This window comes from Hyperolius riggenbachi, chromosome 4, assembly GCF_040937935.1.
Source record: "Hyperolius riggenbachi isolate aHypRig1 chromosome 4, aHypRig1.pri, whole genome shotgun sequence".
Lineage (NCBI taxonomy): Eukaryota > Metazoa > Chordata > Amphibia > Anura > Hyperoliidae > Hyperolius > Hyperolius riggenbachi.
In genome coordinates, this window is record NC_090649.1 from 50,794,755 (window position 1) to 50,820,468 (window position 25,714).

At 44.0% G+C, this 25,714-nt stretch overlaps 43 non-coding genes across 43 annotated transcripts; all 43 read right to left on the reverse strand.

Annotated features, from left to right (window-relative positions):
- Positions 1–233: 233 nt before the first annotated feature.
- Positions 234–305, reverse strand: TRNAA-CGC (transfer RNA alanine (anticodon CGC)). The gene has a single exon. It is a non-coding gene; the product is annotated as a tRNA-Ala (tRNA).
- Positions 306–619: 314 nt separating this feature from the next.
- Positions 620–691, reverse strand: TRNAA-UGC (transfer RNA alanine (anticodon UGC)). The gene has a single exon. It is a non-coding gene; the product is annotated as a tRNA-Ala (tRNA).
- A 720-nt stretch (positions 692–1,411) lies between these two features.
- TRNAA-CGC (transfer RNA alanine (anticodon CGC)) lies at positions 1,412–1,483 on the reverse strand. The gene has a single exon. It is a non-coding gene; the product is annotated as a tRNA-Ala (tRNA).
- A 314-nt stretch (positions 1,484–1,797) lies between these two features.
- TRNAA-UGC (transfer RNA alanine (anticodon UGC)) lies at positions 1,798–1,869 on the reverse strand. Its single transcript has one exon. It is a non-coding gene; the product is annotated as a tRNA-Ala (tRNA).
- Positions 1,870–2,589: 720 nt separating this feature from the next.
- Positions 2,590–2,661, reverse strand: TRNAA-CGC (transfer RNA alanine (anticodon CGC)). Its single transcript has one exon. It is a non-coding gene; the product is annotated as a tRNA-Ala (tRNA).
- Positions 2,662–2,976: 315 nt separating this feature from the next.
- Positions 2,977–3,048, reverse strand: TRNAA-UGC (transfer RNA alanine (anticodon UGC)). The gene has a single exon. It is a non-coding gene; the product is annotated as a tRNA-Ala (tRNA).
- A 720-nt stretch (positions 3,049–3,768) lies between these two features.
- TRNAA-CGC (transfer RNA alanine (anticodon CGC)) lies at positions 3,769–3,840 on the reverse strand. Its single transcript has one exon. It is a non-coding gene; the product is annotated as a tRNA-Ala (tRNA).
- A 314-nt stretch (positions 3,841–4,154) lies between these two features.
- Positions 4,155–4,226, reverse strand: TRNAA-UGC (transfer RNA alanine (anticodon UGC)). The gene has a single exon. It is a non-coding gene; the product is annotated as a tRNA-Ala (tRNA).
- Positions 4,227–4,946: 720 nt separating this feature from the next.
- TRNAA-CGC (transfer RNA alanine (anticodon CGC)) lies at positions 4,947–5,018 on the reverse strand. Its single transcript has one exon. It is a non-coding gene; the product is annotated as a tRNA-Ala (tRNA).
- Positions 5,019–5,332: 314 nt separating this feature from the next.
- On the reverse strand, positions 5,333–5,404 carry TRNAA-UGC (transfer RNA alanine (anticodon UGC)). Its single transcript has one exon. It is a non-coding gene; the product is annotated as a tRNA-Ala (tRNA).
- A 708-nt stretch (positions 5,405–6,112) lies between these two features.
- TRNAA-CGC (transfer RNA alanine (anticodon CGC)) lies at positions 6,113–6,184 on the reverse strand. The gene has a single exon. It is a non-coding gene; the product is annotated as a tRNA-Ala (tRNA).
- Positions 6,185–6,498: 314 nt separating this feature from the next.
- TRNAA-UGC (transfer RNA alanine (anticodon UGC)) lies at positions 6,499–6,570 on the reverse strand. Its single transcript has one exon. It is a non-coding gene; the product is annotated as a tRNA-Ala (tRNA).
- A 720-nt stretch (positions 6,571–7,290) lies between these two features.
- Positions 7,291–7,362, reverse strand: TRNAA-CGC (transfer RNA alanine (anticodon CGC)). The gene has a single exon. It is a non-coding gene; the product is annotated as a tRNA-Ala (tRNA).
- A 314-nt stretch (positions 7,363–7,676) lies between these two features.
- TRNAA-UGC (transfer RNA alanine (anticodon UGC)) lies at positions 7,677–7,748 on the reverse strand. The gene has a single exon. It is a non-coding gene; the product is annotated as a tRNA-Ala (tRNA).
- A 720-nt stretch (positions 7,749–8,468) lies between these two features.
- Positions 8,469–8,540, reverse strand: TRNAA-UGC (transfer RNA alanine (anticodon UGC)). The gene has a single exon. It is a non-coding gene; the product is annotated as a tRNA-Ala (tRNA).
- A 314-nt stretch (positions 8,541–8,854) lies between these two features.
- Positions 8,855–8,926, reverse strand: TRNAA-UGC (transfer RNA alanine (anticodon UGC)). The gene has a single exon. It is a non-coding gene; the product is annotated as a tRNA-Ala (tRNA).
- Positions 8,927–9,646: 720 nt separating this feature from the next.
- TRNAA-CGC (transfer RNA alanine (anticodon CGC)) lies at positions 9,647–9,718 on the reverse strand. Its single transcript has one exon. It is a non-coding gene; the product is annotated as a tRNA-Ala (tRNA).
- A 314-nt stretch (positions 9,719–10,032) lies between these two features.
- On the reverse strand, positions 10,033–10,104 carry TRNAA-UGC (transfer RNA alanine (anticodon UGC)). Its single transcript has one exon. It is a non-coding gene; the product is annotated as a tRNA-Ala (tRNA).
- Positions 10,105–10,867: 763 nt separating this feature from the next.
- Positions 10,868–10,940, reverse strand: TRNAA-UGC (transfer RNA alanine (anticodon UGC)). The gene has a single exon. It is a non-coding gene; the product is annotated as a tRNA-Ala (tRNA).
- Positions 10,941–11,660: 720 nt separating this feature from the next.
- Positions 11,661–11,732, reverse strand: TRNAA-UGC (transfer RNA alanine (anticodon UGC)). Its single transcript has one exon. It is a non-coding gene; the product is annotated as a tRNA-Ala (tRNA).
- Positions 11,733–12,047: 315 nt separating this feature from the next.
- On the reverse strand, positions 12,048–12,119 carry TRNAA-UGC (transfer RNA alanine (anticodon UGC)). The gene has a single exon. It is a non-coding gene; the product is annotated as a tRNA-Ala (tRNA).
- A 720-nt stretch (positions 12,120–12,839) lies between these two features.
- On the reverse strand, positions 12,840–12,911 carry TRNAA-CGC (transfer RNA alanine (anticodon CGC)). The gene has a single exon. It is a non-coding gene; the product is annotated as a tRNA-Ala (tRNA).
- A 315-nt stretch (positions 12,912–13,226) lies between these two features.
- Positions 13,227–13,298, reverse strand: TRNAA-UGC (transfer RNA alanine (anticodon UGC)). Its single transcript has one exon. It is a non-coding gene; the product is annotated as a tRNA-Ala (tRNA).
- Positions 13,299–14,018: 720 nt separating this feature from the next.
- TRNAA-CGC (transfer RNA alanine (anticodon CGC)) lies at positions 14,019–14,090 on the reverse strand. Its single transcript has one exon. It is a non-coding gene; the product is annotated as a tRNA-Ala (tRNA).
- A 314-nt stretch (positions 14,091–14,404) lies between these two features.
- Positions 14,405–14,476, reverse strand: TRNAA-UGC (transfer RNA alanine (anticodon UGC)). The gene has a single exon. It is a non-coding gene; the product is annotated as a tRNA-Ala (tRNA).
- A 763-nt stretch (positions 14,477–15,239) lies between these two features.
- On the reverse strand, positions 15,240–15,312 carry TRNAA-UGC (transfer RNA alanine (anticodon UGC)). Its single transcript has one exon. It is a non-coding gene; the product is annotated as a tRNA-Ala (tRNA).
- Positions 15,313–16,032: 720 nt separating this feature from the next.
- Positions 16,033–16,104, reverse strand: TRNAA-UGC (transfer RNA alanine (anticodon UGC)). The gene has a single exon. It is a non-coding gene; the product is annotated as a tRNA-Ala (tRNA).
- Positions 16,105–16,419: 315 nt separating this feature from the next.
- Positions 16,420–16,491, reverse strand: TRNAA-UGC (transfer RNA alanine (anticodon UGC)). Its single transcript has one exon. It is a non-coding gene; the product is annotated as a tRNA-Ala (tRNA).
- A 720-nt stretch (positions 16,492–17,211) lies between these two features.
- TRNAA-UGC (transfer RNA alanine (anticodon UGC)) lies at positions 17,212–17,283 on the reverse strand. Its single transcript has one exon. It is a non-coding gene; the product is annotated as a tRNA-Ala (tRNA).
- Positions 17,284–17,597: 314 nt separating this feature from the next.
- Positions 17,598–17,669, reverse strand: TRNAA-UGC (transfer RNA alanine (anticodon UGC)). The gene has a single exon. It is a non-coding gene; the product is annotated as a tRNA-Ala (tRNA).
- A 720-nt stretch (positions 17,670–18,389) lies between these two features.
- Positions 18,390–18,461, reverse strand: TRNAA-CGC (transfer RNA alanine (anticodon CGC)). Its single transcript has one exon. It is a non-coding gene; the product is annotated as a tRNA-Ala (tRNA).
- A 315-nt stretch (positions 18,462–18,776) lies between these two features.
- TRNAA-UGC (transfer RNA alanine (anticodon UGC)) lies at positions 18,777–18,848 on the reverse strand. Its single transcript has one exon. It is a non-coding gene; the product is annotated as a tRNA-Ala (tRNA).
- Positions 18,849–19,568: 720 nt separating this feature from the next.
- On the reverse strand, positions 19,569–19,640 carry TRNAA-CGC (transfer RNA alanine (anticodon CGC)). Its single transcript has one exon. It is a non-coding gene; the product is annotated as a tRNA-Ala (tRNA).
- Positions 19,641–19,954: 314 nt separating this feature from the next.
- TRNAA-UGC (transfer RNA alanine (anticodon UGC)) lies at positions 19,955–20,026 on the reverse strand. Its single transcript has one exon. It is a non-coding gene; the product is annotated as a tRNA-Ala (tRNA).
- A 763-nt stretch (positions 20,027–20,789) lies between these two features.
- On the reverse strand, positions 20,790–20,862 carry TRNAA-UGC (transfer RNA alanine (anticodon UGC)). The gene has a single exon. It is a non-coding gene; the product is annotated as a tRNA-Ala (tRNA).
- A 720-nt stretch (positions 20,863–21,582) lies between these two features.
- TRNAA-UGC (transfer RNA alanine (anticodon UGC)) lies at positions 21,583–21,654 on the reverse strand. Its single transcript has one exon. It is a non-coding gene; the product is annotated as a tRNA-Ala (tRNA).
- A 315-nt stretch (positions 21,655–21,969) lies between these two features.
- Positions 21,970–22,041, reverse strand: TRNAA-UGC (transfer RNA alanine (anticodon UGC)). The gene has a single exon. It is a non-coding gene; the product is annotated as a tRNA-Ala (tRNA).
- Positions 22,042–22,761: 720 nt separating this feature from the next.
- TRNAA-UGC (transfer RNA alanine (anticodon UGC)) lies at positions 22,762–22,833 on the reverse strand. Its single transcript has one exon. It is a non-coding gene; the product is annotated as a tRNA-Ala (tRNA).
- A 314-nt stretch (positions 22,834–23,147) lies between these two features.
- TRNAA-UGC (transfer RNA alanine (anticodon UGC)) lies at positions 23,148–23,219 on the reverse strand. The gene has a single exon. It is a non-coding gene; the product is annotated as a tRNA-Ala (tRNA).
- Positions 23,220–23,939: 720 nt separating this feature from the next.
- On the reverse strand, positions 23,940–24,011 carry TRNAA-CGC (transfer RNA alanine (anticodon CGC)). Its single transcript has one exon. It is a non-coding gene; the product is annotated as a tRNA-Ala (tRNA).
- Positions 24,012–24,325: 314 nt separating this feature from the next.
- On the reverse strand, positions 24,326–24,397 carry TRNAA-UGC (transfer RNA alanine (anticodon UGC)). The gene has a single exon. It is a non-coding gene; the product is annotated as a tRNA-Ala (tRNA).
- A 720-nt stretch (positions 24,398–25,117) lies between these two features.
- TRNAA-CGC (transfer RNA alanine (anticodon CGC)) lies at positions 25,118–25,189 on the reverse strand. The gene has a single exon. It is a non-coding gene; the product is annotated as a tRNA-Ala (tRNA).
- Positions 25,190–25,504: 315 nt separating this feature from the next.
- Positions 25,505–25,576, reverse strand: TRNAA-UGC (transfer RNA alanine (anticodon UGC)). Its single transcript has one exon. It is a non-coding gene; the product is annotated as a tRNA-Ala (tRNA).
- Between the last annotated feature and the right edge of the window lie 138 nt (positions 25,577–25,714).

Sequence of the window (25,714 nt, forward strand, 5' to 3'; positions counted from 1 at the left end):
ACGATCGGCAATCAGATCGGACCTGATCTATTCGACCCATCTATCTGGCGGGAAATTGCATAGTGTGTACGAGGCTGAAGTGCATTTTATTGGCTCTATTCCAAGGTGCATAGCGTTTGCATGAAAGTCAGAAATATTGACACCTCACTAAGCATCTGTAACAGGAAACATTGGCGCTTCCGGTATGGGATCCATTAGCGCAAGGGGGACTTTGCAGTTTGTAGAAGAAAAGCTGGAGATGCCAGGGATTGAACCCAGGGCCTCATACATGCGAAGCATGCGCTCTACCTCTGAGCTACATCCCCCAATGCTGTCAGCAGTGTCGTGGTACCTCAGCAGGCCTTTATCTCCTACAGCAGAAAATGGTAATTAGCAGCTGTTTAAGTTGGAAAGTGATGTTACGGATCATTTTTAAAAATTTTCAGTATATCCGCATTTGGCTAAGGGACAATTTTTTTCCCACAAAATAGGTGGAACCTTTCATTTCACGAACAATAAGAGTTTGCATTAAAGTCAGAATTGTTGACACCTCACTAAGCATCTGCAGCAGGAAACATTGGCGCTTCCGGTATGGGATCCAGTAGCGGAAGGGGGCCTTAGCAGTTTGTAGAAGAAAAGCTGGAGATGCCGGGGATTGAACCCGGGGCCTCATACATGCAAAGCATGCGCTCTACCACTGAGCTACATCCCCTTTGACATTCGCTATGGAGATGCACAATGAGTAGCTTCGTACGGCACACCACTTTTCAGAATCTACCTGCTGTCATTGAGTACCTGGTAAATGGCAAGTTCTATCAATGGTACAGGTTTCTCTGTCTGAAATTATATTAAAGCTTGATAAGATCCTCTAAAAACTTGGCTTCTCAAGGAGGTTGCTTAAGGGGTAATATTGGATGTTAAACTCTCATTCATGCCAATCATTCATTTCCTAACCTCTTCTTGTCATCTTTATCTCCTCCATCACTTCCTGACTCTTGATGCTGCTTAATTGCTTGCAAAGGCCTGGATTAAATCCTGCATTGAATCTTAAATCATCCTCCTGTGTGGCCTAAAAGAAAAAGTCTGGTACACACCATGCAATTTCCCATCAGACGGATGGGTCGATAGATAATCTTCGACAGATTCGATCGGATTTCCGATCGATTTTCTGATCACTTCAATGCAAATCGATCAGAAAAACGATCGGAAATCAGATCGGACCTGATCTATTCGACCCATCTATCTGGCGGGAAATTGCATAGTGTGTACGAGGCTGAAGTGCATTTTATTGGCTCTATTCCAAGGTGCATAGCGTTTGCATGAAAGTCAGAAATATTGACACCTCACTAAGCATCTGTAACAGGAAACATTGGCGCTTCCGGTATGGGATCCATTAGCGCAAGGGGGACTTTGCAGTTTGTAGAAGAAAAGCTGGAGATGCCGGGGATTGTACCCGGGGCCTCATACATGCGAAGCATGCGCTCTACCTCTGAGCTACATCCCCCAATGCTGTCAGCAGCGTCGTGGTACCTCAGCAGGCCTTTATCTCCTACAGCAGAAAATGGTAATTAGCAGCTGTTTAAGTTGGAAAGTGATGTTACGGATCATTTTTAAAAATTTTCAGTATATCCGCATTTGGCTAAGGGACAATTTTTTTCCCACAAAATAGGTGGAACCTTTTATTTCACGAACAATAAGAGTTTGCATTAAAGTCAGAATTGTTGACACCTCACTAAGCATCTGCAGCAGGAAACATTGGCGCTTCCGGTATGGGATCCAGTAGCGGAAGGGGGCCTTAGCAGTTTGTAGAAGAAAAGCTGGAGATGCCGGGGATTGAACCCGGGGCCTCATACATGCAAAGCATGCGCTCTACCACTGAGCTACATCCCCTTTGACGTTCGCTATGGAGATGCACAATGAGTAGATTCGTACGGCACACCACTTTTCAGAATCTACCTGCTGTCATTGAGTACCTGGTAAATGGCAAGTTCTATCAATGGTACAGGTTTCTCTGCCTGAAATTATATTAAAGCTTGATAAGATCCTCTAAAAACTTGGCTTCTCAAGGAGGTTGCTTAAGGGGTAATATTGGATGTTAAACTCTCATTCATGCCAATCATTCATTTCCTAACCTCTTCTTGTCATCTTTATCTCCTCCATCACTTCCTGACTCTTGATGCTGCTTAATTGCTTGCAAAGGCCTGGATTAAATCCTGCATTGAATCTTAAATCATCCTCCTGTGTGGCCTAAAAGAAAAAGTCTGGTACACACCATGCAATTTCCCATCAGACAGATGGGTCGATAGATAATCTTCGACAGATTCGATCGGATTTCCGATCGATTTTCTGATCACTTCAATGCAAATCGATCAGAAAAACGATCGGCAATCAGATCGGACCTGATCTATTCGACCCATCTATCTGGCGGGAAATTGCATAGTGTGTACGAGGCTGAAGTGCATTTTATTGGCTCTATTCCAAGGTGCATAGCATTTGCATGAAAGTCAGAAATATTGACACCTCACTAAGCATCTGTAACAGGAAACATTGGCGCTTCCGGTATGGGATCCATTAGCGCAAGGGGGACTTTGCAGTTTGTAGAAGAAAAGCTGGAGATGCCAGGGATTGAACCCGGGGCCTCATACATGCGAAGCATGCGCTCTACCTCTGAGCTACATCCCCCAATGCTGTCAGCAGTGTCGTGGTACCTCAGCAGGCCTTTATCTCCTACAGCAGAAAATGGTAATTAGCAGCTGTTTAAGTTGGAAAGTGATGTTACGGATCATTTTTAAAATTTTTCAGTATATCCGCATTTGGCTAAGGGACAATTTTTTTTCCCACAAAATAGGTGGAACCTTTCATTTCACGAACAATAAGAGTTTGCATTAAAGTCAGAATTGTTGACACCTCACTAAGCATCTGCAGCAGGAAACATTGGCGCTTCCGGTATGGGATCCAGTAGCGGAAGGGGGCCTTAGCAGTTAGTAGAAGAAAAGCTGGAGATGCCGGGGATTGAACCCGGGGCCTCATACATGCAAAGCATGCGCTCTACCACTGAGCTACATCCCCTTTGACGTTCGCTATGGAGATGCACAATGAGTAGATTCGTACGGCACACCACTTTTCAGAATCTACCTGCTGTCATTGAGTACCTGGTAAATGGCAAGTTCTATCAATGGTACAGGTTTCTCTGCCTGAAATTATATTAAAGCTTGATAAGATCCTCTAAAAACTTGGCTTCTCAAGCAGGTTGCTTAAGGGGTAATATTGGATGTTAAACTCTCATTCATGCCAATCATTCATTTCCTAACCTCTTCTTGTCATCTTTATCTCCTCCATCACTTCCTGACTCTTGATGCTGCTTAATTGCTTGCAAAGGCCTGGATTAAATCCTGCATTGAATCTTAAATCATCCTCCTGTGTGGCCTAAAAGAAAAAGTCTGGTACACACCATGCAATTTCCCATCAGACAGATGGGTCGATAGATAATCTTCGACAGATCCGATCGGATTTCCGATCGATTTTCTGATCACTTCAATGCAAATCGAGCAGAAAAACGATCGGCATTCAGATCGGACCTGATCTATTCGACCCATCTATCTGGCGGGAAATTGCATAGTGTGTACGAGGCTGAAGTGCATTTTATTGGCTCTATTCCAAGGTGCATAGCGTTTGCATGAAAGTCAGAAATATTGACACCTCACTAAGCGTCTGTAACAGAAAACATTGGCGCTTCCGGTATGGCATCCATTAGCGCAAGGGGGACTTTGCAGTTTGTAGAAGAAAAGCTGGAGATGCCGGGGATTGAACCCGGGGCCTCATACATGCGAAGCATGCGCTCTACCTCTGAGCTACATCCCCCAATGCTGTCAGCAGCGTCGTGGTACCTCAGCAGGCCTTTATCTCCTACAGCAGAAAATGGTAATTAGCAGCTGTTTAAGTTGGAAAGTGATGTTACGGATCATTTTTAAAATTTTTCAGTATATCCGCATTTGGCTAAGGGACAATTTTTTTCCCACAAAATAGGTGGAACCTTTTATTTCACGAACAATAAGAGTTTGCATTAAAGTCAGAATTGTTGACACCTCACTAAGCATCTGCAGCAGGAAACATTGGCGCTTCCGGTATGGGATCCAGTAGCGGAAGGGGGCCTTAGCAGTTTGTAGAAGAAAAGCTGGAGATGCCGGGGATTGAACCCGGGGCCTCATACATGCAAAGCATGCGCTCTACCACTGAGCTACATCCCCTTTGACGTTCGCTATGGAGATGCACAATGAGTAGATTCGTACGGCACACCACTTTTCAGAATCTACCTGCTGTCATTGAGTACCTGGTAAATGGCAAGTTCTATCAATGGTACAGGTTTCTCTGCCTGAAATTATATTAAAGCTTGATAAGATCCTCTAAAAACTTGGCTTCTCAAGCAGGTTGCTTAAGGGGTAATATTGGATGTTAAACTCTCATTCATGCCAATCATTCATTTCCTAACCTCTTCTTGTCATCTTTATCTCCTCCATCACTTCCTGACTCTTGATGCTGCTTAATTGCTTGCAAAGGCCTGGATTAAATCCTGCATTGAATCTTAAATCATCCTCCTGTGTGGCCTAAAAGAAAAAGTCTGGTACACACCATGCAATTTCCCATCAGACAGATGGGTCGATAGATAATCTTCGACAGATCCGATCGGATTTCCGATCGATTTTCTGATCACTTCAATGCAAATCGATCAGAAAAACGATCGGAAATCAGATCGGACCTGATCTATTCGACCCATCTATCTGGCGGGAAATTGCATAGTGTGTACGAGGCTGAAGTGCATTTTATTGGCTCTATTCCAAGGTGCATAGCGTTTGCATGAAAGTCAGAAATATTGACACCTCACTAAGCATCTGTAACAGGAAACATTGGCGCTTCCGGTATGGCATCCATTAGCGCAAGGGGGACTTTGCAGTTTGTAGAAGAAAAGCTGGAGATGCCGGGGATTGAACCCGGGGCCTCATACATGCGAAGCATGCGCTCTACCTCTGAGCTACATCCCCCAATGCTGTCAGCAGCGTCGTGGTACCTCAGCAGGCCTTTATCTCCTACAGCAGAAAATGGTAATTAGCAGCTGTTTAAGTTGGAAAGTGATGTTACGGATCATTTTTAAAATTTTTCAGTATATCCGCATTTGGCTAAGGGACAATTTTTTTCCCACAAAATAGGTGGAACCTTTTATTTCACGAACAATAAGAGTTTGCATTAAAGTCAGAATTGTTGACACCTCACTAAGCATCTGCAGCAGGAAACATTGGCGCTTCCGGTATGGGATCCAGTAGCGGAAGGGGGCCTTAGCAGTTTGTAGAAGAAAAGCTGAAGATGCCGGGGATTGAACCCGGGGCCTCATACATGCAAAGCATGCGCTCTACCACTGAGCTACATCCCCTTTGACGTTCGCTATGGAGATGCACAATGAGTAGATTCGTACGGCACACCACTTTTCAGAATCTACCTGCTGTCATTGAGTACCTGGTAAATGGCAAGTTCTATCAATGGTACAGGTTTCTCTGCCTGAAATTATATTAAAGCTTGATAAGATCCTCTAAAAACTTGGCTTCTCAAGCAGGTTGCTTAAGGGGTAATATTGGATGTTAAACTCTCATTCATGCCAATCATTCATTTCCTAACCTCTTCTTGTCATCTTTATCTCCTCCATCACTTCCTGACTCTTGATGCTGCTTAATTGCTTGCAAAGGCCTGGATTAAATCCTGCATTGAATCTTAAATCATCCTCCTGTGTGGCCTAAAAGAAAAAGTCTGGTACACACCATGCAATTTCCCATCAGACAGATGGGTCGATAGATAATCTTCGACAGATCCGATCGGATTTCCGATCGATTTTCTGATCACTTCAATGCAAATCGATCAGAAAAACGATCGGACCTGATCTATTCGACCCATCTATCTGGCGGGAAATTGCATAGTGTGTACGAGGCTGAAGTGCATTTTATTGGCTCTATTCCAAGGTGCATAGCGTTTGCATGAAAGTCAGAAATATTGACACCTCACTAAGCATCTGTAACAGGAAACATTGGCGCTTCCGGTATGGCATCCATTAGCGCAAGGGGGACTTTGCAGTTTGTAGAAGAAAAGCTGGAGATGCCGGGGATTGAACCCGGGGCCTCATACATGCGAAGCATGCGCTCTACCTCTGAGCTACATCCCCCAATGCTGTCAGCAGCGTCGTGGTACCTCAGCAGGCCTTTATCTCCTACAGCAGAAAATGGTAATTAGCAGCTGTTTAAGTTGGAAAGTGATGTTACGGATCATTTTTAAAATTTTTCAGTATATCCGCATTTGGCTAAGGGACAATTTTTTTCCCACAAAATAGGTGGAACCTTTTATTTCACGAACAATAAGAGTTTGCATTAAAGTCAGAATTGTTGACACCTCACTAAGCATCTGCAGCAGGAAACATTGGCACTTCCGGTATGGGATCCAGTAGCGGAAGGGGGCCTTAGCAGTTTGTAGAAGAAAAGCTGGAGATGCCGGGGATTGAACCCGGGGCCTCATACATGCAAAGCATGCGCTCTACCACTGAGCTACATCCCCTTTGACGTTCGCTATGGAGATGCACAATGAGTAGATTCGTACGGCACACCACTTTTCAGAATCTACCTGCTGTCATTGAGTACCTGGTAAATGGCAAGTTCTATCAATGGTACAGGTTTCTCTGCCTGAAATTATATTAAAGCTTGATAAGATCCTCTAAAAACTTGGCTTCTCAAGCAGGTTGCTTAAGGGGTAATATTGGATGTTAAACTCTCATTCATGCCAATCATTCATTTCCTAACCTCTTCTTGTCATCTTTATCTCCTCCATCACTTCCTGACTCTTGATGCTGCTTAATTGCTTGCAAAGGCCTGGATTAAATCCTGCATTGAATCTTAAATCATCCTCCTGTGTGGCCTAAAAGAAAAAGTCTGGTACACACCATGCAATTTCCCATCAGACAGATGGGTCGATAGATAATCTTCGACAGATCCGATCGGATTTCCGATCGATTTTCTGATCACTTCAATGCAAATCGATCAGAAAAACGATCGGAAATCAGATCGGACCTGATCTATTCGACCCATCTATCTGGCGGGAAATTGCATAGTGTGTACGAGGCTGAAGTGCATTTTATTGGCTCTATTCCAAGGTGCATAGCGTTTGCATGAAAGTCAGAAATATTGACACCTCACTAAGCATCTGTAACAGGAAACATTGGCGCTTCCGGTATGGCATCCATTAGCGCAAGGGGGACTTTGCAGTTTGTAGAAGAAAAGCTGGAGATGCCGGGGATTGAACCCGGGGCCTCATACATGCGAAGCATGCGCTCTACCTCTGAGCTACATCCCCCAATGCTGTCAGCAGCGTCGTGGTACCTCAGCAGGCCTTTATCTCCTACAGCAGAAAATGGTAATTAGCAGCTGTTTAAGTTGGAAAGTGATGTTACGGATCATTTTTAAAATTTTTCAGTATATCCGCATTTGGCTAAGGGACAATTTTTTTCCCACAAAATAGGTGGAACCTTTTATTTCACGAACAATAAGAGTTTGCATTAAAGTCAGAATTGTTGACACCTCACTAAGCATCTGCAGCAGGAAACATTGGCACTTCCGGTATGGGATCCAGTAGCGGAAGGGGGCCTTAGCAGTTTGTAGAAGAAAAGCTGGAGATGCCGGGGATTGAACCCGGGGCCTCATACATGCAAAGCATGCGCTCTACCACTGAGCTACATCCCCTTTGACGTTCGCTATGGAGATGCACAATGAGTAGATTCGTACGGCACACCACTTTTCAGAATCTACCTGCTGTCATTGAGTACCTGGTAAATGGCAAGTTCTATCAATGGTACAGGTTTCTCTGCCTGAAATTATATTAAAGCTTGATAAGATCCTCTAAAAACTTGGCTTCTCAAGCAGGTTGCTTAAGGGGTAATATTGGATGTTAAACTCTCATTCATGCCAATCATTCATTTCCTAACCTCTTCTTGTCATCTTTATCTCCTCCATCACTTCCTGACTCTTGATGCTGCTTAATTGCTTGCAAAGGCCTGGATTAAATCCTGCATTGAATCTTAAATCATCCTCCTGTGTGGCCTAAAAGAAAAAGTCTGGTACACACCATGCAATTTCCCATCAGACAGATGGGTCGATAGATAATCTTCGACAGATCCGATCGGATTTCCGATCGATTTTCTGATCACTTCAATGCAAATCGATCAGAAAAACGATCGGAAATCAGATCGGACCTGATCTATTCGACCCATCTATCTGGCGGGAAATTGCATAGTGTGTACGAGGCTGAAGTGCATTTTATTGGCTCTATTCCAAGGTGCATAGCGTTTGCATGAAAGTCAGAAATATTGACACCTCACTAAGCATCTGTAACAGGAAACATTGGCGCTTCCGGTATGGCATCCATTAGCGCAAGGGGGACTTTGCAGTTTGTAGAAGAAAAGCTGGAGATGCCGGGGATTGAACCCGGGGCCTCATACATGCAAAGCATGCGCTCTACCTCTGAGCTACATCCCCCAATGCTGTCAGCAGCGTCGTGGTACCTCAGCAGGCCTTTATCTCCTACAGCAGAAAATGGTAATTAGCAGCTGTTTAAGTTGGAAAGTGATGTTACGGATCATTTTTAAAATTTTTCAGTATATCCGCATTTGGCTAAGGGACAATTTTTTTCCCACAAAATAGGTGGAACCTTTTATTTCACGAACAATAAGAGTTTGCATTAAAGTCAGAATTGTTGACACCTCACTAAGCATCTGCAGCAGGAAACATTGGCGCTTCCGGTATGGGATCCAGTAGCAGAAGGGGGCCTTAGCAGTTTGTAGAAGAAAAGCTGGAGATGCCGGGGATTGAACCCGGGGCCTCATACATGCAAGGCATGCGCTCTACCACTGAGCTACATCCCCTTTGACGTTCGCTATGGAGATGCACAATGAGTAGATTCGTACGGCACACCACTTTTCAGAATCTACCTGCTGTCATTGAGTACCTGGTAAATGGCAAGTTCTATCAATGGTACAGGTTTCTCTGCCTGAAATTATATTAAAGCTTGATAAGATCCTCTAAAAACTTGGCTTCTCAAGCAGGTTGCTTAAGGGGTAATATTGGATGTTAAACTCTCATTCATGCCAATCATTCATTTCCTAACCTCTTCTTGTCATCTTTATCTCCTCCATCACTTCCTGACTCTTGATGCTGCTTAATTGCTTGCAAAGGCCTGGATTAAATCCTGCATTGAATCTTAAATCATCCTCCTGTGTGGCCTAAAAGAAAAAGTCTGGTACACACCATGCAATTTCCCATCAGACAGATGGGTCGATAGATAATCTTCGACAGATCCGATCGGATTTCCGATCGATTTTCTGATCACTTCAATGCAAATCGATCAGAAAAACGATCGGCAATCAGATCGGACCTGATCTATTCGACCCATCTATCTGGCGGGAAATTGCATAGTGTGTACGAGGCTGAAGTGCATTTTATTGGCTCTATTCCAAGGTGCATAGCGTTTGCATGAAAGTCAGAAATATTGACACCTCACTAAGCATCTGTAACAGGAAACATTGGCGCTTCCGGTATGGGATCCATTAGCGCAAGGGGGACTTTGCAGTTTGTAGAAGAAAAGCTGGAGATGCCGGGGATTGAACCCAGGGCCTCATACATGCGAAGCATGCGCTCTACCTCTGAGCTACATCCCCCAATGCTGTCAGCAGTGTCGTGGTACCTCAGCAGGCCTTTATCTCCTACAGCAGAAAATGGTAATTAGCAGCTGTTTAAGTTGGAAAGTGATGTTACGGATCATTTTTAAAATTTTTCAGTATATCCGCATTTGGCTAAGGGACAATTTTTTTCCCACAAAATAGGTGGAACCTTTCATTTCACGAACAATAAGAGTTTGCATTAAAGTCAGAATTGTTGACACCTCACTAAGCATCTGCAGCAGGAAACATTGGCGCTTCCGGTATGGGATCCAGTAGCGGAAGGGGGCCTTAGCAGTTTGTAGAAGAAAAGCTGGAGATGCCAGGGATTGAACCCGGGGCCTCATACATGCAAAGCATGCGCTCTACCACTGAGCTACATCCCCTTTGACGTTCGCTATGGAGATGCACAATGAGTAGATTCGTACGGCACACCACTTTTCAGAATCTACCTGCTGTCATTGAGTACCTGGTAAATGGCAAGTTCTATCAATGGTACAGGTTTCTCTGCCTGAAATTATATTAAAGCTTGATAAGATCCTCTAAAAACTTGGCTTCTCAAGCAGGTTGCTTAAGGGGTAATATTGGATGTTAAACTCTCATTCATGCCAATCATTCATTTCCTAACTTCTTCTTGTCATCTTTATCTCCTCCATCACTTCCTGACTCTTGATGCTGCTTAATTGCTTGCAAAGGCCTGGATTAAATCCTGCATTGAATCTTAAATCATCCTCCTGTGTGGCCTAAAAGAAAAAGTCTGGTACACACCATGCAATTTCCCATTAGACGGATGGGTCGATAGATAATCTTCGACAGATCCGATCGGATTTCCGATCGATTTTCTGATCACTTCAATGCAAATCGATCAGAAAAACGATCAGCAATCAGATCGGACCTGATCTATTCGACCCATCTATCTGGCGGGAAATTGCATAGTGTGTACGAGTCTGAAGTGCATTTTATTGGCTCTATTCCAAGGTGCATAGCGTTTGCATGAAAGTCAGAAATATTGACAACTCACTAAGCATCTGTAACAGGAAACATTGGCGCTTCCGGTATGGGATCCATTAGCGCAAGGGGGCTTTGCAGTTTGTAGAAGAAAAGCTGGAGATGCCGGGGATTGAACCCAGGGCCTCATACATGCGAAGCCGGGGATTGCCGGGGATTGAACCCGGGGCCTCATACATGCAAAGCATGCGCTCTACCAATAAGCTACATCCCCTTTGACGTTCGCTACGGAGATGCACAATGAGTAGATTCGTACGGCACACCACTTTTCAGAATCTACCTGCTGTCATTGAGTACCTGGTAAATGGCAAGTTCTATCAATGGTACAGGTTTCTCTGCCTGAAATAATATTAAAGCTTGATAAGATCCTCTAAAAACTTGGCTTCTCAAGCAGGTTGCTTAAGGGGTAATATTGGATGTTAAACTCTCATTCATGCCAATCATTCATTTCCTAACCTCTTCTTGTCATCTTTATCTCCTCCATCACTTCCTGACTCTTGATGCTGCTTAATTGCTTGCAAAGGCCTGGATTAAATCCTGCATTGAATCTTAAATCATCCTCCTGTGTGGCCTAAAAGAAAAAGTCTGGTACACACCATGCAATTTCCCATCAGACAGATGGGTCGATAGATAATCTTCGACAGATCCGATCGGATTTCCGATCGATTTTCTGATCACTTCAATGCAAATCGATCAGAAAAACGATCGGCAATCAGATCGGACCTGATCTATTCGACCCATCTATCTGGTGGGAAATTGCATAGTGTGTACGAGGCTGAAGTGCATTTTATTGGCTCTATTCCAAGGTGCATAGCGTTTGCATGAAAGTCAGAAATATTGACACCTCACTCAGCATCTGTAAGAGGAAACATTGGCGCTTCCGGTATGGGATCCATTAGCGCAAGGGGGACTTTGCAGTTTGTAGAAGAAAAGCTGGAGATGCCAGGGATTGAACCCGGGGCCTCATACATGCAAAGCATGCGCTCTACCTCTGAGCTACATCCCCCAATGCTGTCAGCAGTGTCGTGGTACCTCAGCAGGCCTTTATCTCCTACAGCAGAAAATGGTAATTAGCAGCTGTTTAAGTTGGAAAGTGATGTTACGGATCATTTTTAAAATTTTTCAGTATATCCGCATTTGGCTAAGGGACAATTTTTTTTCCCACAAAATAGGTGGAACCTTTCATTTCACGAACAATAAGAGTTTGCATTAAAGTCAGAATTGTTGACACCTCACTAAGCATCTGCAGCAGGAAACATTGGCGCTTCCGGTATGGGATCCAGTAGCAGAAGGGGGCCTTAGCAGTTAGTAGAAGAAAAGCTGGAGATGCCGGGGATTGAACCCGGGGCCTCATACATGCAAAGCATGCGCTCTACCACTGAGCTACATCCCCTTTGACGTTCGCTATGGAGATGCACAATGAGTAGATTCGTACGGCACACCACTTTTCAGAATCTACCTGCTGTCATTGAGTACCTGGTAAATGGCAAGTTCTATCAATGGTACAGGTTTCTCTGCCTGAAATTATATTAAAGCTTGATAAGATCCTCTAAAAACTTGGCTTCTCAAGCAGGTTGCTTAAGGGGTAATATTGGATGTTAAACTCTCATTCATGCCAATCATTCATTTCCTAACCTCTTCTTGTCATCTTTATCTCCTCCATCACTTCCTGACTCTTGATGCTGCTTAATTGCTTGCAAAGGCCTGGATTAAATCCTGCATTGAATCTTAAATCATCCTCCTGTGTGGCCTAAAAGAAAAAGTCTGGTACACACCATGCAATTTCCCATCAGACAGATGGGTCGATAGATAATCTTCGACAGATCCGATCGGATTTCCGATCGATTTTCTGATCACTTCAATGCAAATCGATCAGAAAAACGATCGGCAATCAGATCGGACCTGATCTATTCGACCCATCTATCTGGCGGGAAATTGCATAGTGTGTACGAGGCTGAAGTGCATTTTATTGGCTCTATTCCAAGGTGCATAGCGTTTGCATGAAAGTCAGAAATATTGACACCTCACTAAGCATCTGTAACAGGAAACATTGGCGCTTCCGGTATGGGATCCATTAGCGCAAGGGGGACTTTGCAGTTTGTAGAAGAAAAGCTGGAGATGCCGGGGATTGAACCCAGGGCCTCATACATGCGAAGCATGCGCTCTACCTCTGAGCTACATCCCCCAATGCTGTCAGCAGTGTCGTGGTACCTCAGCAGGCCTTTATCTCCTACAGCAGAAAATGGTAATTAGCAGCTGTTTAAGTTGGAAAGTGATGTTACGGAACATTTTTAAAATTTTTCAGTATATCCGCATTTGGCTAAGGGACAATTTTTTTTCCCACAAAATAGGTGGAACCTTTCATTTCACGAACAATAAGAGTTTGCATTAAAGTCAGAATTGTTGACACCTCACTAAGCATCTGCAGCAGGAAACATTGGCGCTTCCGGTATGGGATCCAGTAGCGGAAGGGGGCCTTAGCAGTTTGTAGAAGAAAAGCTGGAGATGCCGGGGATTGAACCCAGGGCCTCATACATGCAAAGCATGCGCTCTACCACTGAGCTACATCCCCTTTGACGTTCGCTATGGAGATGCACAATGAGTAGATTCGTACGGCACACCACTTTTCAGAATCTACCTGCTGTCATTGAGTACCTGGTAAATGGCAAGTTCTATCAATGGTACAGGTTTCTCTGCCTGAAATTATATTAAAGCTTGATAAGATCCTCTAAAAACTTGGCTTCTCAAGCAGGTTGCTTAAGGGGTAATATTGGATGTTAAACTCTCATTCATGCCAATCATTCATTTCCTAACCTCTTCTTGTCATCTTTATCTCCTCCATCACTTCCTGACTCTTGATGCTGCTTAATTGCTTGCAAAGGCCTGGATTAAATCCTGCATTGAATCTTAAATCATCCTCCTGTGTGGCCTAAAAGAAAAAGTCTGGTACACACCATGCAATTTCCCATCAGACAGATGGGTCGATAGATAATCTTCGACAGATCCGATCGGATTTCCGATCGATTTTCTGATCACTTCAATGCAAATCGATCAGAAAAACGATCGGCAATCAGATCGGACCTGATCTATTCGACCCATCTATCTGGCGGGAAATTGCATAGTGTGTACGAGGCTGAAGTGCATTTTATTGGCTCTATTCCAAGGTGCATAGCGTTTGCATGAAAGTCAGAAATATTGACACCTCACTAAGCATCTGTAACAGGAAACATTGGCGCTTCCGGTATGGGATCCATTAGCGCAAGGGGGACTTTGCAGTTTGTAGAAGAAAAGCTGGAGATGCCGGGGATTGAACCCAGGGCCTCATACATGCGAAGCATGCGCTCTACCTCTGAGCTACATCCCCCAATGCTGTCAGCAGTGTCGTGGTACCTCAGCAGGCCTTTATCTCCTACAGCAGAAAATGGTAATTAGCAGCTGTTTAAGTTGGAAAGTGATGTTACGGATCATTTTTAAAATTTTTCAGTATATCCGCATTTGGCTAAGGGACAATTTTTTTCCCACAAAATAGGTGGAACCTTTCATTTCACGAACAATAAGAGTTTGCATTAAAGTCAGAATTGTTGACACCTCACTAAGCATCTGCAGCAGGAAACATTGGCGCTTCCGATATGGGATCCAGTAGCGGAAGGGGGCCTTAGCAGTTTGTAGAAGAAAAGCTGGAGATGCCGGGGATTGAACCCGGGGCCTCATACATGCAAAGCATGCGCTCTACCACTGAGCTACATCCCCTTTGACGTTCGCTATGGAGATGCACAATGAGTAGATTCGTACGGCACACCACTTTTCAGAATCTACCTGCTGTCATTGAGTACCTGGTAAATGGCAAGTTCTATCAATGGTACAGGTTTCTCTGCCTGAAATTATATTAAAGCTTGATAAGATCCTCTAAAAACTTGGCTTCTCAAGCAGGTTGCTTAAGGGGTAATATTGGATGTTAAACTCTCATTCATGCCAATCATTCATTTCCTAACTTCTTCTTGTCATCTTTATCTCCTCCATCACTTCCTGACTCTTGATGCTGCTTAATTGCTTGCAAAGGCCTGGATTAAATCCTGCATTGAATCTTAAATCATCCTCCTGTGTGGCCTAAAAGAAAAAGTCTGGTACACACCATGCAATTTCCCATTAGACGGATGGGTCGATAGATAATCTTCGACAGATCCGATCGGATTTCCGATCGATTTTCTGATCACTTCAATGCAAATCGATCAGAAAAACGATCAGCAATCAGATCGGACCTGATCTATTCGACCCATCTATCTGGCGGGAAATTGCATAGTGTGTACGAGTCTGAAGTGCATTTTATTGGCTCTATTCCAAGGTGCATAGCGTTTGCATGAAAGTCAGAAATATTGACAACTCACTAAGCATCTGTAACAGGAAACATTGGCGCTTCCGGTATGGGATCCATTAGCGCAAGGGGGCTTTGCAGTTTGTAGAAGAAAAGCTGGAGATGCCGGGGATTGAACCCAGGGCCTCATACATGCGAAGCCGGGGATTGCCGGGGATTGAACCCGGGGCCTCATACATGCAAAGCATGCGCTCTACCAATAAGCTACATCCCCTTTGACGTTCGCTACGGAGATGCACAATGAGTAGATTCGTACGGCACACCACTTTTCAGAATCTACCTGCTGTCATTGAGTACCTGGTAAATGGCAAGTTCTATCAATGGTACAGGTTTCTCTGCCTGAAATTATATTAAAGCTTGATAAGATCCTCTAAAAACTTGGCTTCTCAAGCAGGTTGCTTAAGGGGTAATATTGGATGTTAAACTCTCATTCATGCCAATCATTCATTTCCTAACCTCTTCTTGTCATCTTTATCTCCTCCATCACTTCCTGACTCTTGATGCTGCTTAATTGCTTGCAAAGGCCTGGATTAAATCCTGCATTGAATCTTAAATCATCCTCCTGTGTGGCCTAAAAGAAAAAGTCTGGTACACACCATGCAATTTCCCATCAGACAGATGGGTCGATAGATAATCTTCGACAGATCCGATCGGATTTCCGATCGATTTTCTGATCACTTCAATGCAAATCGATCAGAAAAACGATCGGCAATCAGATCGGACCTGATCTATTCGACCCATCTATCTGGTGGGAAATTGCATAGTGTGTACGAGGCTGAAGTGCATTTTATTGGCTCTATTCCAAGGTGCATAGCGTTTGCATGAAAGTCAGAAATATTGACACCTCACTCAGCATCTGTAACAGGAAACATTGGCGCTTCCGGTATGGGATCCATTAGCGCAAGGGGGACTTTGCAGTTTGTAGAAGAAAAGCTGGAGATGCCAGGGATTGAACCCGGGGCCTCATACATGCAAAGCATGCGCTCTACCTCTGAGCTACATCCCCCAATGCTGTCAGCAGTGTCGTGGTACCTCAGCAGGCCTTTATCTCCTACAGCAGAAAATGGTAATTAGCAGCTGTTTAAGTTGGAAAGTGATGTTACGGATCATTTTTAAAATTTTTCAGTATATCCGCATTTGGCTAAGGGACAATTTTTTTTCCCACAAAATAGGTGGAACCTTTCATTTCACGAACAATAAGAGTTTGCATTAAAGTCAGAATTGTTGACACCTCACTAAGCATCTGCAGCAGGAAACATTGGCGCTTCCGGTATGGGATCCAGTAGCAGAAGGGGGCCTTAGCAGTTAGTAGAAGAAAAGCTGGAGATGCCGGGGATTGAACCCGGGGCCTCATACATGCAAAGCATGCGCTCTACCACTGAGCTACATCCCCTTTGACATTCGCTATGGAGATGCACAATGAGTAGATTCGTACGGCACACCACTTTTCAGAATCTACCTGCTGTCATTGAGTACCTGGTAAATGGCAAGTTCTATCAATGGTACAGGTTTCTCTGCCTGAAATTATATTAAAGCTTGATAAGATCCTCTAAAAACTTGGCTTCTCAAGCAGGTTGCTTAAGGGGTAATATTGGATGTTAAACTCTCATTCATGCCAATCATTCATTTCCTAACCTCTTCTTGTCATCTTTATCTCCTCCATCACTTCCTGACTCTTGATGCTGCTTAATTGCTTGCAAAGGCCTGGATTAAATCCTGCATTGAATCTTAAATCATCCTCCTGTGTGGCCTAAAAGAAAAAGTCTGGTACACACCATGCAATTTCCCATCAGACAGATGGGTCGATAGATAATCTTCGACAGATCCGATCGGATTTCCGATCGATTTTCTGATCACTTCAATGCAAATCGATCAGAAAAACGATCGGCAATCAGATCGGACCTGATCTATTCGACCCATCTATCTGGTGGGAAATTGCATAGTGTGTACGAGGCTGAAGTGCATTTTATTGGCTCTATTCCAAGGTGCATAGCGTTTGCATGAAAGTCAGAAATATTGACACCTCACTCAGCATCTGTAACAGGAAACATTGGCGCTTCCGGTATGGGATCCATTAGCGCAAGGGGGACTTTGCAGTTTGTAGAAGAAAAGCTGGAGATGCCAGGGATTGAACCCGGGGCCTCATACATGCAAAGCATGCGCTCTACCTCTGAGCTACATCCCCCAATGCTGTCAGCAGTGTCGTGGTACCTCAGCAGGCCTTTATCTCCTACAGCAGAAAATGGTAATTAGCAGCTGTTTAAGTTGGAAAGTGATGTTACGGATCATTTTTAAAATTTTTCAGTATATCCGCATTTGGCTAAGGGACAATTTTTTTCCCACAAAATAGGTGGAACCTTTTATTTCACGAACAATAAGAGTTTGCATTAAAGTCAGAATTGTTGACACCTCACTAAGCATCTGCAGCAGGAAACATTGGCGCTTCCGGTATGGGATCCAGTAGCGGAAGGGGGCCTTAGCAGTTTGTAGAAGAAAAGCTGGAGATGCCGGGGATTGAACCCGGGGCCTCATACATGCAAAGCATGCGCTCTACCACTGAGCTACATCCCCTTTGACGTTCGCTATGGAGATGCACAATGAGTAGATTCGTACGGCACACCACTTTTCAGAATCTACCTGCTGTCATTGAGTACCTGGTAAATGGCAAGTTCTATCAATGGTACAGGTTTCTCTGCCTGAAATTATATTAAAGCTTGATAAGATCCTCTAAAAACTTGGCTTCTCAAGCAGGTTGCTTAAGGGGTAATATTGGATGTTAAACTCTCATTCATGCCAATCATTCATTTCCTAACCTCTTCTTGTCATCTTTATCTCCTCCATCACTTCCTGACTCTTGATGCTGCTTAATTGCTTGCAAAGGCCTGGATTAAATCCTGCATTGAATCTTAAATCATCCTCCTGTGTGGCCTAAAAGAAAAAGTCTGGTACACACCATGCAATTTCCCATCAGACAGATGGGTCGATAGATAATCTTCGACAGATCCGATCGGATTTCCGATCGATTTTCTGATCACTTCAATGCAAATCGATCAGAAAAACGATCGGCAATCAGATCGGACCTGATCTATTCGACCCATCTATCTGGCGGGAAATTGCATAGTGTGTACGAGGCTGAAGTGCATTTTATTGGCTCTATTCCAAGGTGCATAGCGTTTGCATGAAAGTCAGAAATATTGACACCTCACTAAGCATCTGTAACAGGAAACATTGGCGCTTCCGGTATGGGATCCATTAGCGCAAGGGGGACTTTGCAGTTTGTAGAAGAAAAGCTGGAGATGCCGGGGATTGAACCCAGGGCCTCATACATGCGAAGCATGCGCTCTACCTCTGAGCTACATCCCCCAATGCTGTCAGCAGTGTCGTGGTACCTCAGCAGGCCTTTATCTCCTACAGCAGAAAATGGTAATTAGCAGCTGTTTAAGTTGGAAAGTGATGTTACGGAACATTTTTAAAATTTTTCAGTATATCCGCATTTGGCTAAGGGACAATTTTTTTTCCCACAAAATAGGTGGAACCTTTCATTTCACGAACAATAAGAGTTTGCATTAAAGTCAGAATTGTTGACACCTCACTAAGCATCTGCAGCAGGAAACATTGGCGCTTCCGGTATGGGATCCAGTAGCGGAAGGGGGCCTTAGCAGTTTGTAGAAGAAAAGCTGGAGATGCCGGGGATTGAACCCAGGGCCTCATACATGCAAAGCATGCGCTCTACCACTGAGCTACATCCCCTTTGACGTTCGCTATGGAGATGCACAATGAGTAGATTCGTACGGCACACCACTTTTCAGAATCTACCTGCTGTCATTGAGTACCTGGTAAATGGCAAGTTCTATCAATGGTACAGGTTTCTCTGCCTGAAATTATATTAAAGCTTGATAAGATCCTCTAAAAACTTGGCTTCTCAAGCAGGTTGCTTAAGGGGTAATATTGGATGTTAAACTCTCATTCATGCCAATCATTCATTTCCTAACCTCTTCTTGTCATCTTTATCTCCTCCATCACTTCCTGACTCTTGATGCTGCTTAATTGCTTGCAAAGGCCTGGATTAAATCCTGCATTGAATCTTAAATCATCCTCCTGTGTGGCCTAAAAGAAAAAGTCTGGTACACACCATGCAATTTCCCATCAGACAGATGGGTCGATAGATAATCTTCGACAGATCCGATCGGATTTCCGATCGATTTTCTGATCACTTCAATGCAAATCGATCAGAAAAACGATCGGCAATCAGATCGGACCTGATCTATTCGACCCATCTATCTGGCGGGAAATTGCATAGTGTGTACGAGGCTGAAGTGCATTTTATTGGCTCTATTCCAAGGTGCATAGCGTTTGCATGAAAGTCAGAAATATTGACACCTCACTAAGCATCTGTAACAGGAAACATTGGCGCTTCCGGTATGGGATCCATTAGCGCAAGGGGGACTTTGCAGTTTGTAGAAGAAAAGCTGGAGATGCCGGGGATTGAACCCAGGGCCTCATACATGCGAAGCATGCGCTCTACCTCTGAGCTACATCCCCCAATGCTGTCAGCAGTGTCGTGGTACCTCAGCAGGCCTTTATCTCCTACAGCAGAAAATGGTAATTAGCAGCTGTTTAAGTTGGAAAGTGATGTTACGGATCATTTTTAAAATTTTTCAGTATATCCGCATTTGGCTAAGGGACAATTTTTTTCCCACAAAATAGGTGGAACCTTTCATTTCACGAACAATAAGAGTTTGCATTAAAGTCAGAATTGTTGACACCTCACTAAGCATCTGCAGCAGGAAACATTGGCGCTTCCGATATGGGATCCAGTAGCGGAAGGGGGCCTTAGCAGTTTGTAGAAGAAAAGCTGGAGATGCCGGGGATTGAACCCGGGGCCTCATACATGCAAAGCATGCGCTCTACCACTGAGCTACATCCCCTTTGACGTTCGCTATGGAGATGCACAATGAGTAGATTCGTACGGCACACCACTTTTCAGAATCTACCTGCTGTCATTGAGTACCTGGTAAATGGCAAGTTCTATCAATGGTACAGGTTTCTCTGCCTGAAATTATATTAAAGCTTGATAAGATCCTCTAAAAACTTGGCTTCTCAAGCAGGTTGCTTAAGGGGTAATATTGGATGTTAAACTCTCATTCATGCCAATCATTCATTTCCTAACTTCTTCTTGTCATCTTTATCTCCTCCATCACTTCCTGACTCTTGATGCTGCTTAATTGCTTGCAAAGGCCTGGATTAAATCCTGCATTGAATCTTAAATCATCCTCCTGTGTGGCCTAAAAGAAAAAGTCTGGTACACACCATGCAATTTCCCATTAGACGGATGGGTCGATAGATAATCTTCGACAGATCCGATCGGATTTCCGATCGATTTTCTGATCACTTCAATGCAAATCGATCAGAAAAACGATCAGCAATCAGATCGGACCTGATCTATTCGACCCATCTATCTGGCGGGAAATTGCATAGTGTGTACGAGTCTGAAGTGCATTTTATTGGCTCTATTCCAAGGTGCATAGCGTTTGCATGAAAGTCAGAAATATTGACAACTCACTAAGCATCTGTAACAGGAAACATTGGCGCTTCCGGTATGGGATCCATTAGCGCAAGGGGGCTTTGCAGTTTGTAGAAGAAAAGCTGGAGATGCCGGGGATTGAACCCAGGGCCTCATACATGCGAAGCCGGGGATTGCCGGGGATTGAACCCGGGGCCTCATACATGCAAAGCATGCGCTCTACCAATAAGCTACATCCCCTTTGACGTTCGCTACGGAGATGCACAATGAGTAGATTCGTACGGCACACCACTTTTCAGAATCTACCTGCTGTCATTGAGTACCTGGTAAATGGCAAGTTCTATCAATGGTACAGGTTTCTCTGCCTGAAATTATATTAAAGCTTGATAAGATCCTCTAAAAACTTGGCTTCTCAAGCAGGTTGCTTAAGGGGTAATATTGGATGTTAAACTCTCATTCATGCCAATCATTCATTTCCTAACCTCTTCTTGTCATCTTTATCTCCTCCATCACTTCCTGACTCTTGATGCTGCTTAATTGCTTGCAAAGGCCTGGATTAAATCCTGCATTGAATCTTAAATCATCCTCCTGTGTGGCCTAAAAGAAAAAGTCTGGTACACACCATGCAATTTCCCATCAGACAGATGGGTCGATAGATAATCTTCGACAGATCCGATCGGATTTCCGATCGATTTTCTGATCACTTCAATGCAAATCGATCAGAAAAACGATCGGCAATCAGATCGGACCTGATCTATTCGACCCATCTATCTGGTGGGAAATTGCATAGTGTGTACGAGGCTGAAGTGCATTTTATTGGCTCTATTCCAAGGTGCATAGCGTTTGCATGAAAGTCAGAAATATTGACACCTCACTCAGCATCTGTAACAGGAAACATTGGCGCTTCCGGTATGGGATCCATTAGCGCAAGGGGGACTTTGCAGTTTGTAGAAGAAAAGCTGGAGATGCCAGGGATTGAACCCGGGGCCTCATACATGCAAAGCATGCGCTCTACCTCTGAGCTACATCCCCCAATGCTGTCAGCAGTGTCGTGGTACCTCAGCAGGCCTTTATCTCCTACAGCAGAAAATGGTAATTAGCAGCTGTTTAAGTTGGAAAGTGATGTTACGGATCATTTTTAAAATTTTTCAGTATATCCGCATTTGGCTAAGGGACAATTTTTTTTCCCACAAAATAGGTGGAACCTTTCATTTCACGAACAATAAGAGTTTGCATTAAAGTCAGAATTGTTGACACCTCACTAAGCATCTGCAGCAGGAAACATTGGCGCTTCCGGTATGGGATCCAGTAGCAGAAGGGGGCCTTAGCAGTTAGTAGAAGAAAAGCTGGAGATGCCGGGGATTGAACCCGGGGCCTCATACATGCAAAGCATGCGCTCTACCACTGAGCTACATCCCCTTTGACATTCGCTATGGAGATGCACAATGAGTAGATTCGTACGGCACACCACTTTTCAGAATCTACCTGCTGTCATTGAGTACCTGGTAAATGGCAAGTTCTATCAATGGTACAGGTTTCTCTGCCTGAAATTATATTAAAGCTTGATAAGATCCTCTAAAAACTTGGCTTCTCAAGCAGGTTGCTTAAGGGGTAATATTGGATGTTAAACTCTCATTCATGCCAATCATTCATTTCCTAACCTCTTCTTGTCATCTTTATCTCCTCCATCACTTCCTGACTCTTGATGCTGCTTAATTGCTTGCAAAGGCCTGGATTAAATCCTGCATTGAATCTTAAATCATCCTCCTGTGTGGCCTAAAAGAAAAAGTCTGGTACACACCATGCAATTTCCCATCAGACAGATGGGTCGATAGATAATCTTCGACAGATCCGATCGGATTTCCGATCGATTTTCTGATCACTTCAATGCAAATCGATCAGAAAAACGATCGGCAATCAGATCGGACCTGATCTATTCGACCCATCTATCTGGTGGGAAATTGCATAGTGTGTACGAGGCTGAAGTGCATTTTATTGGCTCTATTCCAAGGTGCATAGCGTTTGCATGAAAGTCAGAAATATTGACACCTCACTCAGCATCTGTAACAGGAAACATTGGCGCTTCCGGTATGGGATCCATTAGCGCAAGGGGGACTTTGCAGTTTGTAGAAGAAAAGCTGGAGATGCCAGGGATTGAACCCGGGGCCTCATACATGCAAAGCATGCGCTCTACCTCTGAGCTACATCCCCCAATGCTGTCAGCAGTGTCGTGGTACCTCAGCAGGCCTTTATCTCCTACAGCAGAAAATGGTAATTAGCAGCTGTTTAAGTTGGAAAGTGATGTTACGGATCATTTTTAAAATTTTTCAGTATATCCGCATTTGGCTAAGGGACAATTTTTTTCCCACAAAATAGGTGGAACCTTTTATTTCACGAACAATAAGAGTTTGCATTAAAGTCAGAATTGTTGACACCTCACTAAGCATCTGCAGCAGGAAACATTGGCGCTTCCGGTATGGGATCCAGTAGCGGAAGGGGGCCTTAGCAGTTTGTAGAAGAAAAGCTGGAGATGCCGGGGATTGAACCCGGGGCCTCATACATGCAAAGCATGCGCTCTACCACTGAGCTACATCCCCTTTGACGTTCGCTATGGAGATGCACAATGAGTAGATTCGTACGGCACACCACTTTTCAGAATCTACCTGCTGTCATTGAGTACCTGGTAAATGGCAAGTTCTATCAATGGTACAGGTTTCTCTGCCTGAAATTATATTAAAGCTTGATAAGATCCTCTAAAAACTTGGCTTCTCAAGCAGGTTGCTTAAGGGGTAATATTGGATGTTAAACTCTCATTCATGCCAATCATTCATTTCCTAACTTCTTCTTGTCATCTTTATCTCCTCCATCACTTCCTGACTCTTGATGCTGCTTAATTGCTTGCAAAGGCCTGGATTAAATCCTGCATTGAATCTTAAATCATCCTCCTGTGTGGCCTAAAAGAAAAAGTCTGGTACACACCATGCAATTTCCCATTAGACAGATGGGTCGATAGATAATCTTCGACAGATCCGATCGGATTTCCGATCGATTTTCTGATCACTTCAATGCAAATCGATCAGAAAAACGATCGGCAATCAGATCGGACCTGATCTATTCGACCCATCTATCTGGCGGGAAATTGCATAGTGTGTACGAGTCTGAAGTGCATTTTATTGGCTCTATTCCAAGGTGCATAGCGTTTGCATGAAAGTCAGAAATATTGACACCTCACTAAGCATCTGTAACAGGAAACATTGGCGCTTCCGGTATGGGATCCATTAGCGCAAGGGGGACTTTGCAGTTTGTAGAAGAAAAGCTGGAGATGCCGGGGATTGAACCCAGGGCCTCATACATGCGAAGCATGCGCTCTACCTCTGAGCTACATCCCCCAATGCTGTCAGCAGTGTCGTGGTACCTCAGCAGGCCTTTATCTTCTACAGCAGAAAATGGTAATTAGCAGCTGTTTAAGTTGGAAAGTGATGTTACGGATCATTTTTAAAATTTTTCAGTATATCCGCATTTGGCTAAGGGACAATTTTTTTCCCACAAAATAGGTGGAACCTTTTATTTCACGAACAATAAGAGTTTGCATTAAAGTCAGAATTGTTGACACCTCACTAAGCATCTGCAGCAGGAAACATTGGCGCTTCCGGTATGGGATCCAGTAGCGGAAGGGGGCCTTAGCAGTTTGTAGAAGAAAAGCTGGAGATGCCAGGGATTGAACCTGGGGCCTCATACATGCAAAGCATGCGCTCTACCACTGAGCTACATCCCCTTTGACGTTCGCTATGGAGATGCACAATGAGTAGATTCGTACGGCACACCACTTTTCAGAATCTACCTGCTGTCATTGAGTACCTGGTAAATGGCAAGTTCTATCAATGGTACAGGTTTCTCTGCCTGAAATTATATTAAAGCTTGATAAGATCCTCTAAAAACTTGGCTTCTCAAGGAGGTTGCTTAAGGGGTAATATTGGATGTTAAACTCTCATTCATGCCAATCATTCATTTCCTAACCTCTTCTTGTCATCTTTATCTCCTCCATCACTTCCTGACTCTTGATGCTGCTTAATTGCTTGCAAAGGCCTGGATTAAATCCTGCATTGAATCTTAAATCATCCTCCTGTGTGGCCTAAAAGAAAAAGTCTGGTACACACCATGCAATTTCCCATCAGACAGATGGGTCGATAGATAATCTTCGACAGATTCGATCGGATTTCCGATCGATTTTCTGATCACTTCAATGCAAATCGATCAGAAAAACGATCGGAAATCAGATCGGACCTGATCTATTCGACCCATCTATCTGGCGGGAAATTGCATAGTGTGTACGAGGCTGAAGTGCATTTTATTGGCTCTATTCCAAGGTGCATAGCGTTTGCATGAAAGTCAGAAATATTGACACCTCACTAAGCATCTGTAACAGGAAACATTGGCGCTTCCGGTATGGGATCCATTAGCGCAAGGGGGACTTTGCAGTTTGTAGAAGAAAAGCTGGAGATGCCAGGGATTGAACCCGGGGCCTCATACATGCGAAGCATGCGCTCTACCTCTGAGCTACATCCCCCAATGCTGTCAGCAGTGTCGTGGTACCTCAGCAGGCCTTTATCTCCTACAGCAGAAAATGGTAATTAGCAGCTGTTTAAGTTGGAAAGTGATGTTACGGATCATTTTTAAAATTTTTCAGTATATCCGCATTTGGCTAAGGGACAATTTTTTTTCCCACAAAATAGGTGGAACCTTTCATTTCACGAACAATAAGAGTTTGCATTAAAGTCAGAATTGTTGACACCTCACTAAGCATCTGAAGCAGGAAACATTGGCGCTTCCGGTATGGCATCCAGTAGCAGAAGGGGGCCTTAGCAGTTAGTAGAAGAAAAGCTGGAGATGCCGGGGATTGAACCCGGGGCCTCATACATGCAAAGCATGCGCTCTACCACTGAGCTACATCCCCTTTGACGTTCGCTATGGAGATGCACAATGAGTAGATTCGTACGGCACACCACTTTTCAGAATCTACCTGCTGTCATTGAGTACCTGGTAAATGGCAAGTTCTATCAATGGTACAGGTTTCTCTGCCTGAAATTATATT